Source organism: Humulus lupulus, chromosome 2 (assembly GCF_963169125.1).
Source record: "Humulus lupulus chromosome 2, drHumLupu1.1, whole genome shotgun sequence".
NCBI lineage: Eukaryota > Viridiplantae > Streptophyta > Magnoliopsida > Rosales > Cannabaceae > Humulus > Humulus lupulus.
The window spans coordinates 63848435-63864840 of NC_084794.1; the positions used below are offsets into that span (position 1 = coordinate 63848435).

Below are 16406 nucleotides of genomic sequence, written 5' to 3' on the forward strand. Positions count from 1 at the left end.
TTTTAATGGTTAGGACGTTACCAGGGATTTTAGGGTAACGGGATATGAAATATTGGTGTTTGAGAATATTGAGATTAGTGTGAATTGGGAAGCGTTAATTATGATTAACGGTGTAAGTGGAAAGTACCAATTTTACCCTTGAAATGGCTTTAGGGGCTTTAAATGACTTACGGGTATTTTAGTCATTTGGAAGGATTTATATTACCCTTTAGTTGGCTGTAGAAGGTTATAGATTAAACAGAACAAAAACAGGATTTCTCTTCCTCTTCCCCGTATATCACTTCCCTTCATCTATTCTTTGGTGTTCTTGAGCTCAAGGTAGGATATTAAGCTAGGGAACTTGAAGGCTGAGGTTGTGGACTTAGTTCAGCTGTTGAGGAAGGTTCAAAGCTGGTTTTAAGGTGAGTTCTAGCCATTGAATTCAGGTTGTGCTCTGTTTTTCCCTTTAGTTTTTTAGCTTTTGATTCTTGTTGAAAGTTTGGATTTGAAGAGGTTTTAATTGGTGTTTAGCTTGGGTTTTGATGAGAGGGAGTTGTGGGTGATGTTTAGAGGTTTAATTGAATGTTTGGAGGAGGTTTTGGGTTGGTTTGAAGGGCTGGTTTCATGGGAGAATGCAGGGGAGGTCGAGCTGGTGCGTGCTGATTTCTGGGCTGATTTGCGAAATGAGCCGCGGCCTGGCTATGGTGTGCCTCGGCCTAAGTGGGCTTCAGAGGTGGAAACGCCTCTGTCAGGAGGGTGAGCCGCGGCATGGCTTTGGTGAGCCGCGGCCCATCAAGGCAATTTTGGCCAGAAAAGTGTTTTTAGCTTGGGGATTCAAACCTTAGGCCTCGGGGTTGAACCTAGTACCCGGTTGGGTAGTGTTTGATGTCTCGGAGGCTAGATTGTGGTTTGGGAACCCTCTATTATCATTTTTATTAATGAATCCTATATTGTGGTTATGACCAGGTGACCGTCAAGGAATCTAAAGGTTGATCGTTCTCAGGGGTCGTTCTTATAATAACTATCACTCGAACCAGAGGTAAGAAAACAGTGTATGGATACAGTTGCACCCTTTATTGGTACATGACATGCATGGTTTGTTATTGAAGCATGTTGGTTGATATATGTGGACGTGGATTGCATATTAAATGCTAGCGAATGTTGATTACCTGTTTATGGCACTGACTAGTTAGGGACCGACCCTAAGGTCGAGATACATGCATTGAATGGCTCTATGGCATTAATGCTGGACCGACTCTAAGGTCGAAGAACTTATAAGTGCTTGCCTGGTCTAAGACCAGATGTTCATAGCCAAGGTATATGACCCCGGTGACCGTTTGTCACATGACTAGGGGACGTTGTCCATAGTTACGACTCTAGAGTCGGGAGGAAGGTTATGTTGGTGACCAATCACCATGCACCTGTCCTGATCAAACTTATGAAAGAACCACTATCGGCTAAGCCCTGGTGACCTTATCGTCACATGGCTAGGAGGGAGTTGTACCCATTATTGTGACTTTTGGCTGTTGTCACCTGTCTGCTTGGACTGTTGATCCTGAACAATTACTATGACTACTGTTGATATTATATCATGCTTTATTGTGTTTTCTTGCTGGGCCTTGGCTCATGGGTGCTATGTGGTGCAGGTAAAGGAAAAGAGAAGCTCACCCAACCCTGAGTGGAGAGCTTGGGCGATGTTGTGTACATACTGGGCCGCTTGACCACCACGGTCAGGGAGTTCTCAGAGGGACTAGGGGTTTACCCTATTTTTGTCGCTTAGGCCGGCGGGGACTGTAAATTTAAAACAGTAGCAACTTTTTTGTATTATGAACAGCTTGTAAATATTTTTAAAGGCTCATGAGCAATTTATTTACTTAATGAAATGTATCCTTTCCTTTTTACTGGTTTTTCACCTTAACCACATAATAACATTTAGATCACGTTTTTAACCAAAGGACTCGGGTAGCGAGTCAAATTTCCGGTTCACTGTTCACCGTAACTGTTCTGGGGTAGCCACGGCGTTACAGTTTGTGTCGGTTGGTGCTGTCAATAGCACTTGGACCAGTCCAGGTGTGAGAATTTTTCGCGGTTTCTTCGAGGTATTCAAGAGCATCGTCTGGCTCTTTTTCGAGGAATTCACCATTGCATAGTATTTCTACAAACTGACGCTCACGACTCGTGAGGCCTTCATAGAAGTAACTGACCAAACGCCAGTTCTCATAGCCATGGTGCGGGCATTGATGCAACATATTTTTGAATCTTTCCCAGACTTGATAGAACGTTTCATTGTCTTTTTGGGAAAATGTGGAAATCTGTCATTTGAGACTGTTGGTCTTATGGCTAGGGAAGTGTTTCAGAAAGAACGATTTGGTCATCTCCTCCCATGTTCCAATCGACCTAGGTCTCAAAGAGTATAACCAGCTTTTGGCTTTGTCCTTTAAAGAGAAAGGGAAGAACTTCAGTCGCACAACATCGACATTTTCGGCTCGATTATAGAACGTGGCTACTACCTCCTCGAATTCTCTGATATGCACGTATGGACTTTCGTTTTCCATTCCATGAAATGTGGGCAAGAGTTGAATCATGCCAGGTTTAAAGTCTAGTGCAGGCATATTAGGAAGGAAGATAATGCATGAAGGCGTGGAAATGCGAGTAGGATGGAGGTAGTCATTGAGAGTTCTTGGTTGGATGTCATCATTGCGAGCCATTGCGAATGAGTTATTATCAACGAAAGTTTTTGGAGAAGCAGGATTGGTGGAAGGAGTTCCGGTAGGAGTGGCAGATGAATTGGAAGAAGTGTCACTGGAAGTTTCGTGATGATTCATCCACTCTTGGAAATCAGAATTATTTTTATTTTATGTCTTTATTTATTTTTATTATTATTATTATTTTTATTTTTTTAAAACTTGTTCCCAGGTAGATTTGGAGGTTTTTGAGTGATCTCCAACGCCTTACTAGAACTCCCCGGGGTTATTGAGTAAGTATGGTGGATCACAAGTCAACCTTTTCGACCAAACAACCTTTAAGCAGAGTGAAATTGCTTATTTTGACAGAACAAGCTTGGTTTTCTTATAGTAATAAGTTTAACAATGTAATAGTGCAAATGTAGATGCTCGAAATGTTCCCAGGCCGATTGGGAAGGTTGCCAAGGTACCGCTTTAGGCCCACACTTGCCTAGACAGAACTCCCCGAGGTTCCCAGGTAAGTGTGGAGGGTAACGCTATCACAAACCTTATTTAACAACCAATCTTTCTAGACATAACAATATCGGTTTCTACCATTTGTAATATTACACAATTGTTCCCAATACTAAGCGTTTTATGATTGAAATTTTATGAACAATTTTATGCAATTTTATGTTATTTGTTTTTTTGGAAAAAAATTAAAATCCTAAGGAAAACTAAGGTAAAGAAAGTAAAAGTCTAAACTAAGCAACAAAATAAACAACACAAAAATAAAATAAAGAAAAGAAAATTAAAGTGAAGATAGAATAACAAGCATAATTTTTTTTTAATATGTATTAAACTAAAAAAAAAATAGAATAGAAATTAAGAAAAAAAAATGGAGTAAGAATGAACTAAAAGGGGAAAAAAAGTTATTATATAAATATATATATGGTTCTTTTTTTTTAAAAAAACAAAAGAAAGAAAATTTAAAAAGAAAGGAAATTTAAAATAAGAATAAATATATAAATGTTTTTTTGGATTTTTTTTATAGTTATATATATATATATGAATGTTTATAATATAAATATATTTTTTTGCCAAAAAAAAAAAGAATGAAAAAAAGAAAGAAAAGAAAAGATATATATATATATAAATAAAGGAATTTTTTTTTTATGATTGTTTTTTTTTATTTTTTTTTCTTCTTTTTTGTTATAATAATAATAATTAATTAAAAATTAGTAAATAAAAAAACTACACTAACACAATATTTATTCCAACAAAAACACAAATAAAGTTACTAATATTTTTGTTAAAATTTTACTAAACCTTGGAAAATTACCTCCCCGGCAACGGCGTCAAAATTTGTTTAACGCCCAAAATGTGACAACCACTAAGCGGTGGTTGTAGTATAATCGGGCGGTCGATCCACAAGGAGGTAACCTAAAATCAAAAGATTAGTAGAAAATAACACAAAAAGTTAGTAACAAGAAATAAATAAAATTGTAAATGGAAAGAGGTTTGAGATTTTGGTATTGTATTTTTTTGATGAAATGATAAAGTGAGATAGGTGAGATAAATGTAAGATGTAATCAAGAGTTTGAGAAATGGAAAGGTTTCAAGAATCATCCATATGCTTGCTTAGTTACTTAGTTACTTGATTTACAAAAATACACAAATAAATAGTTCACATCCCAACATTTACTTGGAAAATCTAACATTAAAGTCCATATTCTTTTCTAACAAAAGTCCATTTGAGTTATAAAGTTCTTTACTTTAAAAGCACAAAGTTAATCTTATGAAAAATCTAAAAATGACAAAATACCCAAGGGCAATAATGCAATAGAAGATTAGACATAAAATTATGTATCAATATTACTTTTACTAATTAGAAGCACATAGAAAGAGCATGACTAATCCTATATACTATTAGCATAAGTAAATAAAGATAACAAAATAAAGATAGAGATGAAAGAACATAAATAACTAAAATATATTACATTAAGAACATAGTAAATCAAAGTAGCAAAATAACATCACTTGCATATGGAATCATCCCTAACCTTCCTAGGAAGATTAGACCATTATGCTCATGATTCTCACAAAATTCTAAGAAGAAAATATGAGAAGAAAGTGAGTGGAAATTTTGCTATAGTTTCTCTACTCTAAAAATTACATCCCCATTATGAAGAAAGAGTCCCTATTTATAGAGGGGGAAAAGGACTAAAAAGAAATTAAACAACAAAATGGGGTTTACAAAATAAATCTGAAATATTAATAATAAAATATGAATTTGAAAAATCAAATCTTATTATTAATATTACCCTAGCTATTTTTGTGTATAGTCAAAATGCTCATTTTCTAAAATACCACAAAAACATGATCTTTAAAGCTCAAAATAGCAATTTACAAAGCCCAATACCCACAAAACATGGCTGGTGACACAAGAGGGTTTTGACCAATTTTCAGCCAATGAGGGAGTGCCACGTAGGCGGGCTGCTGAGCTGAGTTGGGCCTTGAGGACTACATTGGGGTGCTGGGTGCGCTATGCTTGCTGGAACCGTGGAGTTAGAGAGAACTGGGCCTGCGTGGGGGAGTTAATGCATTGGGCTGGAAGTGGCTGACTTTGGTGCTTTGGGCTGCTGCTGTTGAAACAATTTAGAGGACAGGTGTCGCAAGCTGGGGGTCACGTTATTGCTTGACGGTTGGTCACGTTGGAATTGCTTGGGCCATGAGGGATGCACTGGCGTGAAGGGCTGAAGGAGGCAAGCTCCTGGGCAACTGACAGGTGGCGTATGCGGACATGTGGCGCACGCTGGAGGCAACAGCTGGGCATCTAGGCGACGCGTGGCGGGCTGTTGCGATGACTCCTGGCGGCTGGCAAGGAGGGAAGGGCTGTTGCTGCTGGGCTTGGGCCTTCGGATTGGGCCTTTTGACTCCAAAAATACCACATTTTCTTTGTTTCTTCAATTTTATTTGTTTCTTTCTTCTTTCTTTCTTTCTAAGTGCCAAAAATATCAATTAAATCCCATAAAATAAAATAAACTAAATTAAAATTAGATATTTTCATTTATAAATTAAATCATATTAATTCAATGAAAATATTAATTAAAACTTAATTTATTTTGACTATTAAAATCAATAAATGTGTATTTTTCACCACTAATCAGTGCCTGGATGCAAAGAGTAAGGGGTTGTATGAAATTCATCCAAAATCTCCTGTCTGATAACAGTGTCCATCGGAATACAAATCTGACTCTTGTACCTCAGCAAACCCATATCTGACACTGTAAAGTCCCTAGCCACTCCAGCTAGGACGTCCCCTCTAATCCTCGTCAGTTGTGGAACACCCAACTGGCCTTCCTTTATCCTTTTCAACAGTGTAAACTATAGCGTGATGTTAGCCAACTAGCTCACCAGCAACTCTATTCCAGCTCTGGTCATATCCTCTGCGATTCTTTGGATATCTGTCTCGCACTAAATAACTGTCCTGGACCCTTCCGGCTTAAGACATCTGCAACCACGTTGGCCTTCTCTGGGTGATACAGGATCTCAAAGTCATAATCCTTCACCAACTCCAGCCAACGCCTTTGTCTCATGTTCATGTCTTTTTGTGTGAATAAGTACTTCAAGCTCTTTTGGTCAGTGTATATCTCACAGTTCTCCCCATAAAGGTAATGCCTCCATACCTTTAATGCAAAGACCACTGCTGCCTACTCTAGATCATGAGTGGGATATCTCTGCTCATACTCCTCCAACTGACGTGATGCATAGGAAATCACTTTCCCTATTTGCATAAGAACGCAACCCAAACCCTGCATCGAGGCATCACAATAAACCACAAACTTGCCCTGATTTGTGGGAAGACTCAGAACTGGAGCGGTGATCAGACTCTTCTTCAGTCTTTGGAAGCTGTCCTCACACCTGTATGACCATATGAACCTCTGATTCTTGCGTGTAAACTCTTTCATTGGTGACACAATCTTGGAAACTCCCTCCACAAAGCGTCTGTAATAACCCGCAAATCCCAAGAAACTTCTGATCTCTGAAGCATTCTCCGGCCTTGGCCAATCTATGACTGCCTCAATCTTCGCTAGATCCACCATAATTCCATCCTTACTGACTATGTGACTAAGAAAAGTCACCTGTGGTAACCAGAACTCACATTTCTTGAACTTCGTGAACAACTTGTGTTCCCTTAGCCTCTGTAGAACCAACCTGAGATGTTGCTCATGTTCTGCCTCTGACTGAGAATAAACCAAAATATCGTCGATGAGGACGATCACAAACTGATCCAGATAATCTTTGAACACCCTGTTATTCAAATCCATAAAATCAGCTAAGGCATTAGTCAAACCAAATGACATAACTAAGAACTCATAATGTCCATATCTGGTACGAAACACAGTCTTCCGTATATCTCCCTCCTTGATTCTCAGCTAGTGATAAATAGATCGAAGTTCTATCTTTGAGAATACCATCTTACCCTGCAACTTATCAAATAGGTCATATGTCCTTGGTAAATGATACTTGTTCTTAATGGTTAACTTGTTCAGTTCCCTGTAGTCAATGCACATTCTTAGAGAACCATCATTCTCTTTCACAAATAGGACTCGTGCACCCCATGGTGAGAAACTGGGTCTAATAAAACCCAAGTCTAACAGCTCCTGCAACTGTACCTTTAGTTCTTTTAACTCTGTTGGGGCCATTCTGTACGGTGCCCTAGACACTGGCTCTGTCCCTGGTGCCAATTCAATAACGAAGTCCATCTTTCTGTGTGGCGACAACCTTGGTAAATCTTTTGGAAACACATCCAGAAACTCATAGACTAATCTAGTATCCTCTAGTCCCACTGGCACAACCTGAGTGGTATCTACCACATTGGCTAGGAATCCTATGCAACCACCTTTCAAAAGATCTCTATCCCTAAATACAGGTATCATGGGTACACGGGGTCCATGCACAGTGCCAACAAATACAAAAGGGTCCTCACCCTCAGGCTCAAAGGTTACCATCTTCCTTTTGCAGTCTATTGTTGCCCCATACTTCACTAACCAGTCCATACCCAGAATCATGTCAAAGTCGGTCATCACCAACTTTATCAAATCAATTGACAACTCTCTGCCCTCCACTATCACTGGAAATGATCTGACCCATCTTCTAGAAACTACAAACTTCCCAGTGGGCAATAAGGTCCCAAACCCCATAACATAATATCACATGGCCCACACAGTCTATCAATAATTCTACTAGCAACAAAAGAGCGTGTAGCACCAGAATCAATCAAAACAGTATAATAGGTTCCAACACTAGAAAGTTGACCTGTAACTACTGAGGGACAAGCCTTTGTTACTTTGGAGCTCGTGGTTCAGGTTCGTAGGGAGATATGTCTCCTGTCTTGAGCTCATTCACATATATTTTCTGGGCATTTCTACCTTATTCAACAAGGTGTGGTCCTCCGAAAATGGTTACCACATCCTCCCCATCTATTGGAGGGGTCGATCATCCTCCTTTGCTCGTGAGGTGGTATTTTGCTGGGCAGGCTGCGTAGGAGCTGCCTACCATGACCTTGAATTGTTTCTTGAACTCTTTCACTAATTTTTCCCAAGATAAGATTTAATGTCTTCGAAACTTGTCGAACCAATTTTTCGCTAGTCCTGTCAAAGTTGTTGGAAATAACATGCATCTGAGCTCGTAACCAACATTGCTGGCACGCATGATTGTGTTAAACATGCTCAGATGGTTATACGGGTTTGAGTTCCCGTCAAAAAGAGTGACATGAGGTATCTTGAACCCATAAGGAACTGGTGTATTTGATATATGTGGAGCAAAAGGCTTGAGCTCCTCATCAGAGTCGTCAGCCTTGTCCTTATTCCTTTCATCTTGAAGGAGTCTGAATGCCCTTTCGAGTTGGTTAATTCTTTCTTGGACTAAGTCCACCGGAGGTTGAGCTTGCGCTTGGGGTAGCTGGTTATTGTTTGTGAAAACTCCAGCTCCTTGCCCTAGTACAAGGTTATACTGGTTCCCACATACTGGCTGCATGGGCTCTTTTCGACTGTTTAGATGTGCCTACAAATCGGAGTTCGAGGGGTTAGCCTGCCCCCGATTTTGATTCAAATGATCTCGAAGATCAGGATCATTCTCATAATTCCCAGTATTCTTGGGTTCGGTATTATATACACTTACCAACCTACTAAGGTCCAAACTTTCGCTCATGAAACTAACATTTTTTTTCCTGGTTTAGAGGCTCGATGGTTGCGGGGTGGATCTTCCAATGGCCCCCTCTCTTCGGTTGTTTGTGACCTTGACATGTGACTTCTAGCTGGTTGTGATACCCTATGTCCTCGGGTTGCCGCTCGCTCACCCCTGTGTCCAGGTCGAGCTCTGTGGTTCTTGTCTTGGCTGCCACTCCGAGAAGGTCTTTGAGGTGCTCGCTCCCTTGTCTAGTTCTTATTGGAGTCGGCTGGGGTTCCTTTCAAAGCGGAGATGAGTGTCTTATTGGAGACGGAGGATGCCTTATAGGCGACAGTGGGCCCTTCCATTGTTGGGCTTGGAAGGTCCAGAATTGACCCGGACTGGCTCCGGGTTATTCCTGACAAGATCTGGGTTAGTGTTCTGAGCTGCTGAGGGAGCTCGGTTATTCCCCATTCCTGATGTTATGCTCACTGTCAGATTACCAGCAATAGTTTGAGTATTCCTCCCAGGGCGATCGTTGTCAATGTTTGCCCTGGGCCTTGGCTAGGTCTGCTGGGTGCTTTGTTCGACCGTTTTGGTGGCCGTACTCCCGCGGGGATGCCCTCTGGCCCTTCGAGGAAGCGCCTGGGCCTCGGCGACCTGCCTGAGAAATTCTTCATTACGCCATGTGGCTTCGTCCATTTGTTGGCGCAGTTGGCGATTCTCCAGTTCCATAATGGGCACGTACCTCTCAGTATTATAATATAGGTCCTCGTCGGGCCTGGGGGTTGGAGTAGGTGGCCCCCTGGATTCGGATGATGCACTCCTCTCGTCCGGGGCGTGGTCCGTCATGGGTTGCTTCCCAAGCCTTCGCGGGTAGTTTTCAGTCTAAGGAGTTCGTTCCTCAGGGATTTGGGGCAACGGTCGTCCACCAGTTCCTGGATTGTTCATGGTGGCCATTGATGCTATGCAGGAGGTTTCTGATTAAACAATACATGGATTCGCTTAATGCTCTCAATAAAAGCACCAAACTGTTGACGTTGTTTTTCATCAACTTAATTTTGAGGAACACTATACAATATTTTAGAAAGAATAGAAGAACATACGAACTTTTACGTGGTTCAGCAATTAAAATCTTCCTAATCCACAAGTCAATATTATTGATCTTGACACTGTCAAAGCTTTTTCAGAGCAGTTCCACAGAGTATCCTCAGTAAAAAAATTTGCGTCTCTACAAATGAAAAATCCCATGCAATTTATAGACCTAGTTACGAGAATATCTTCCACTGATTCAGGGAAGTTACAATAAATTATTCAAATTTGAAATAAATGTAAATAAATACATTAATTACATAATATTCCATGATAATTGGGATTTAATATCTGATAACTACAAATCCCTAAGGAATAGGGATTTCCTAACAACTGCCATGTGAAAAACGTGTTACTGATCTCGAATGCAAGGTGGATGCGCTTTCGAGAACGAACAAGACTTTGAGCTCGTTATTCCAGTCAGCCTCCTCCTCACCTAGTGGTTTCATCAAACTCAATCTTCGGAGACCAATGCTTTCGAGCCTGCAACTAAGGCTCGAATAATATCCACATGCCTCGGAGAAGATTATTTCTTTCGAGCTTGAAACTTAAGCTTGAACTTTTCAACTTGTGCTCGATCACCAATAACAACAGAACAAGAATCATGTCAATAACAATTTCAGCCAATGCTTATTACTTTCGAGCTTACGCTTTACGAACCCACATTTCGAGGCTCATTTGTTCATTCTCGAAATTTGGGTGTAACACTTTGCATTTTTAAATCGTATGTATTTGGTACCCAAAATTCTAATTTAATTAATAAAATTTTACCAATTTAATCAAATTACTCTCAATTATATGGAATCCAAATTCAAATTTAATTCCTTAATTACATATAATTGATGACAGTTTGGTCATATTGATAAAATTTTATTTACTAAATCTGAGTCTAAGATACTAAATACGTATGACTTTAAAATACAAGGTACCATATGAACATTATTGATAAAATAGGGTACTAAAACGATATTGTGCAAAAACACAGAATACCAAATAAGTAAATTCCTAAATTTTAATTAGGGTGTTTTAACATTCAAATTATTTAATAATATTATCTTTTAAATTTTATAATAATAGGGATTTATTATATTTTAATATAATAATTTTATTCAAATAAAAAAAATCAATATTATTTCAATTGAGTTTTTATTTAACATTTAGTTTAGAAATATATATAATTTTCTAATATATATATATAGGGGCCAATGTAGTCTTGCTCCTGAACTAGAATTTACTGCATATACTGTAGAATAATATTAATATACATCATCATTTATATAGTTTTATTCTTATATATATATATACGGTAAATTACTATCTTATGACTCATGTTATACAATGGAATGGTCCAAAGTCACAAATATATATAGTACAATTGAACCTAGCTAGCTAACTATATAACTCTTTTTAATCTGAAAAAAACGTGTAATTACTGATAATTATAGGGATTACTCTCTTGTGTGTATGCATAAACATAAAACATTATTCAAAAGAGTGACATGTGATATTACTATGGTACTTTTATTTACTTTGCATTTCCTACAAAATTTTTTGCTCTAAATCATCCATAGACTTAATAATAATCATTATGTTTTCCATATAGATGATGACAAAATCGTTATTGGGACTAAGAAAAAAAAAGACTATTTAGTTGGCAACCATTTAAACACAAATATATATAATTTGTATATGACTATTTAGTCATAATAAATTGTATGTCTTTTTTTTTGACAAGATTTTCAATAGTTATCATATAATTGTGATTAAAAAATATGAAATCCATAAACAAATCCCATTAAAATAATTTATTAAACAACACAATAAATTTAAGAACATTATAAATCTGAAATATGTGAAATCCGAAATATATACCATTAAAAAAATTTATAAAACAACATAACAAACTTAAGAACATCAAAAATATGAAAACCTGTAATCCATGTTGTGTTCAAACCCCATCAGCGGCGAAACTCTCTGCCGTGGTCAAACCCACGAACCTCACAGCCCCACTATGAACCACCGCCACCTAAATATTAGAAAAACCAGTTAGAGAGAGATAGGTAGAGTGTGTGTGAAAGAGAGATATATGTGTATCGCCGTCACACGCCTCGACCCCAACCATGAGCCAACAGTACAAGTGAGAGCCAGAGAGAGAGAGGGGGAGGTCTCGGACAGAGGAGCGGTGGTGGTGCTCGGACATAGGGGTGGTGGTGGTGCTCGGACAGAGGGGCGGATTGAGAGAAGAGTGCGCCTGAGAGTGGGAGATAAGAGAAATGAGAGGGGCGGACGAAACGATATGCAAAATTTTCAATATGTAAGATTATTAGAGGCCGGGACCCGCTGCTATTAATATATCCCGCCGCTAATAGTCTTATTACCGGCGGATAGTCCGCCTCTACTAAGGGAAAATACCCGTCGCTAATAATTTTGAAACTGAACACCCTTTCATTTCCGGTGCATTGTATTAGCGGCGGATTACCCGCCGCTAATAATTGGTAAATCCGCCGTTAATAAAAAAAAATATTTTTTTTATTAATTTCCACATTATTAGTGGCGGACCCAGTAGTCTGCCGCTAATAACTCGTATATTACCGGCAGATTAAGTCCGCCTCTAATTGTTCCGTCTCTAATTTTAGACTTTCTTGAAGGGAGAATGTAAGAAAGAAAATTAGTGTAGATCCCGTGCATGCAAATGAAATGGTGAAATAATGGTGATCACTATTAATTGAATGAAATTATTGTAGGAAATATGTACAAAATATTCATAATAACTGTGATGATAAAGGTATCAATAATTGGGATAGAAAAGGCCTTGAAAAACATCTTTATTTGATGGCTGATCGAATTATATATGACAAAAAGCAAAAGCATCCAAAATCTAAATTTTATGTGAAATGGATATGAATTGAATCGTGGTTCACGTTATTCACTTTTTATATAAATAATATAACAGAAATGTTATATGTGATCACATTTACAATTCAGCAATGACCAAATTTAATTGTGCTGTGGTCCTTTTAATTGTTATGTTCCATTTTTGGAATTCTTTATCTCTTTTTTTTTTATTGTTACTTTACAATTTTGGATTCAGACTACAACAGCAAAAGATTCTAAAACTGTACTTATCATATAAATTCAATCGAAGTAATGCTTTACGGCTTTTCCCACCTATAATAATTTATTAGTTGCATTCCATAACAAATAGTTTTTTTTAATAATATTTTTGTTTTGCAAAGTAATTCTTTTTCATTCATTTTTTAAAAAGTTGTGTTTTAGCTACATGTGATATTTTGTCAAATACATTTGGTATTTCGTAAAAAATATTCGCTAATTTGGTGAAGAAAAGATATATATATATATTTTTTTTGCAAAAAAAAGTCTATTTCACCGGGTACGACATTTATATATTTATACATCATTAACCTTAGAACAAATACATAGTTAACGTAATCAAAATGCCTATATTTTGACAGCTCAGATATCATATGAAATTAATAACGATATAATTCTTTTTTATTTTTATATTATCATAAAAATGTTATTAGTAAAACCTTTTCATACACACTTAATATCATTTATACATATAATTTAACAAAAAATTAATCTTTACAATTGTTGATAATCAATCATAAGATAATGGAAATATATTTTTGATTGGTTGGTCTTGCAAATAATCTGATTATATATATATATATATACACGCATAGTTATGTGTCCATATAGTTATGCTATATATATATTTGAGATGTCATCAATTATATCCTTAGTGTGATTACAAAGATAAACATTAATTAATGTCACATCCTAACCTAACTTTAATTAATTGATCCAGGCAACATACAAGACAAATATATCAATTATATGCATGAAATGAAAAAAAAAAATCAGTGAATTGAAAATCAACCAAAAAAAGAATATTGGAAGTGACATTAATTTTCAAAAACTAAAGTGGTGACCACATATAATAATTCTCGACACTTTTTTAATAATCTGATTCTACAGTAGCTAAAAAAAACAAGTTTATTTCTTTCTTTCATTTCTTTTAACTTGCACGAATATATAAACCAATATTTATATATGTCGTTTTCCCTTCTCTTTTCATTTTACACCAACAATTTTAGACAAGATTGATATGTATAGAGTATATATATATATATTTATATATATGAACAATAATATTGATAGAGTAATAAGTTTTGGATTTTGTAGAGATAATTTGTATTCATTTATTTATTTATTTTTCTAATTTATATCCTATATATTTTTGGTAGCATATATAGGTATGTGTTACGTACGGTGATTAAGCCTTATTGAGGAACTTTCGCCCAAAAGCAGTGAAAGACGAGAAGTATATTTGACATGGGACACATGTTGATAAACTGTACGTCCATTATTTATAAACAAACAAAACCAGTACTAGTCGAATAAACTATATGGTTGGTTAGGCGCTGTTTCCTCTTTCTCACCTGCAGCACATAACTTCTTCAGGACTGCTAGCGTCAGACATTATTTTATATACTTTTACAGACATATATGTATAATTTGACATGTCTATACTATTGTGATTTTTAATTACTTAACTAAAATTCATTTTTACTATTTAGTTTACCACATCTATATATATATATACTATAGTTTTCTCTTGAACTCTCCTCTCGTTTTATACAAAATTGGCAATACGCTTATTTAATTTTATTCTAATAATTAATTAATTAATTGATTTGATACTATGTTTTATTCCTTTCTTTTTTCCTTCCTTTTCTCACTGTCACATTCACACACATATATATACTAGTTAAAATATAAGTGCCCTTCGGGTAGGTATAATTTACCCAAAGCTTTTAAATTTAGCTACATATATTATATATTATTTACATTTAATGATAAATTACTTTTTGATATTTTTTATAATTTTTTTAATAAGGTATTTAAAAATATTGGGCTTCATAATTTAAACATATTTATTAGATTATTTATTTAAATTTAAAATTTAGTAAATAAACTACTCTTACCTTTTCTCATAAAAGTAACAATCAATAAAGAAAAATCTATTTTTTGAAATAATAAATATAATTTTATTAATTAAAGAAAAATCTCTATTTATAGTTGACATTGAAAAAAATCACTACATATTCTAACCATTGAATCATAATTAAATATTAAGTTTCTTATTTATTGATTTATTTTTAAATTAATCCCATATACAGTTACAATTCAAAAATTATACAATGATATTTCATTTTAAATTATTAATTATTCATTTGCTTAATTGGTTAAAATTATTTTTTTCTTCTTTAGAATTTTAATTTTTCAAAAAGTAAAAAATTATATCCTTTAATTTTTAGACAATAAATATATAGAGAAAATAGATTTTATTTTATCATTTTATTTTTCAATTTCTCATTTTTATATGAATGTGATATTGAGAAGAGGAAGGAAAAAAAGAAAAGAAAAAGGTAAATATATATGCAATTATATATATCAAATCACTCAATTAATTAATTATTAGAATAAAATTATATAAGTGCACTGCCACTATTGTATATAACGACAACATAGTCCAAGAAAAAACTATGAGTATATAGATGGGGTAAATTAAATAGTATAATATGAATCTTTTAGTTAAATAATTAAAAAGCAAATTAGGTGTATACACGTGTCAAACTATACATATATGTATGTAAAAAAGTCTGAAATAGAGTCTGTCACTAGCACTCCTCATTTTTCTTTACATATACGGTCATTAATATTCTATGAGTAAGGTAAGGATAAGTACACTCAAAATATGTATATAAACATTACATATAGTGAAGTGTGATGTGACAATTTATTAATTTAGACTTGCTGTCTGCCCTAATCAATCACATTTATTAAAATTTGGGCCCACTATTTTAAAGGCAGTGTCACGTCACTATGTCTAATACACTACAACAAATATTAATATTACCGGCGGGGGATCCCGTTGGTAATACATGGTGCGTCCGCCGGTATTCAGTATTACCGGCGGAAGTCCGCCGGTAAAACGCCGCCGGTAATAATCGGTCGGTATTACCACAATTACCGACCGATTGACACCACTTGCCGGCATTGTATTATTACCGGCGGATTAATAGAGGCGGGACTCCGCCGGTGATGTGTAACACTGTGACCCGTTTGACTCGTTTATTACCAGCAGGTTCCGCCTCTATTAATCCGCCGGTAATAAAATACTAATATTAAAATATAATAATTAATTTTATTTTATTTCTTAATAAATATACATATAATACTTATTTAAAAATAATAATATTTAACATAAATTATAATTAATAACATAATTAATATTAATCAAACAAAAATAACATTGTAATTAATCATAAAATTAACTTAATAAAATAAAAATTGTCTCATTTTAATTACATATGAACTAATTATAAAATAAACATAATAAAATTTCAATTGTCTTAATATAATTAAAAAACATAATCTAATTATTATTGTTTTGATCGGGCCAACTTG

The 16406-nt window shown here is 35.6% G+C and overlaps 1 non-coding gene across 1 annotated transcript; it reads left to right on the forward strand.

Moving 5' to 3' along the window:
* Window positions 1–2199: 2199 nt before the first annotated feature.
* On the forward strand, window positions 2200–2306 carry LOC133820638 (small nucleolar RNA R71). Its single transcript, XR_009887042.1, has one exon. It is a non-coding gene; the product is annotated as a small nucleolar RNA R71 (small nucleolar RNA).
* The last annotated feature ends 14100 nt before the right edge of the window (window positions 2307–16406 follow it).